The following is a 666-nucleotide window of genomic DNA, read 5'->3' as shown; positions in this document are numbered from 1 at the left end:
TTCATGAGGTTATTAAATGAATCCCACTTCTCCGATTGACTTTGCTTGCTAAAAGCTAGCTAGGAAGGTCACAAAGGATGGCCACATGAGAAAATTATAGCTAAAGGGTTGGATTTTAGGCAGGAAAGTACCTTTCCATTGTACTTTATTTCCAGTCCAAACTACCCGTTTATCTACCCTGCACCTGATTCAAGTTGGGACAGATCCTCATTTTTATGAACTTGTCAAACTGGGTTTCTCTATTTCCAATTTGTTTGTTCAGTTTTCTCCAAAGCCCCATGTCTGTTCATGGTTTCATGAAGTATTCTTAACTCTTATTTAATTTGTCAATGAAATATTACATAATTCAGATGGTGACAACGAGATTCACTGAAATTTACTTCAGTTATGTTTGAAAATGTGGTATAAGATTCACTGAAATATACTTCAGAGTTGAGTTTGAAAGTATAAGATTCACTGAAATATACTTCAGAATTGGGTTTGAAAATATAAGATTCAATGAAATTTACTTTAGAGTTGGGTTTGAAAATATGATATGAGTCCCTATTCAATTGTGAAGTAAATATTAAAAACTGGGTGTGTTTGCTGAGAACAGTGAGCAACAAATATGCCTGTTAAATCACGGGTGACAATGTGACATTCAGTAATACCTAGTGTCCTCAGAAC

The sequence above is a fragment of the Crotalus tigris genome, unplaced genomic scaffold, assembly GCF_016545835.1.
Source record: "Crotalus tigris isolate CLP2741 ecotype Arizona unplaced genomic scaffold, ASM1654583v1 scf7180000019011.417310, whole genome shotgun sequence".
NCBI classification, from domain to species: Eukaryota; Metazoa; Chordata; class Lepidosauria; order Squamata; family Viperidae; genus Crotalus; species Crotalus tigris.
The sequence above is the reverse complement of the archived record's forward strand: the minus strand, read 5'-3'. Positions refer to the sequence as shown.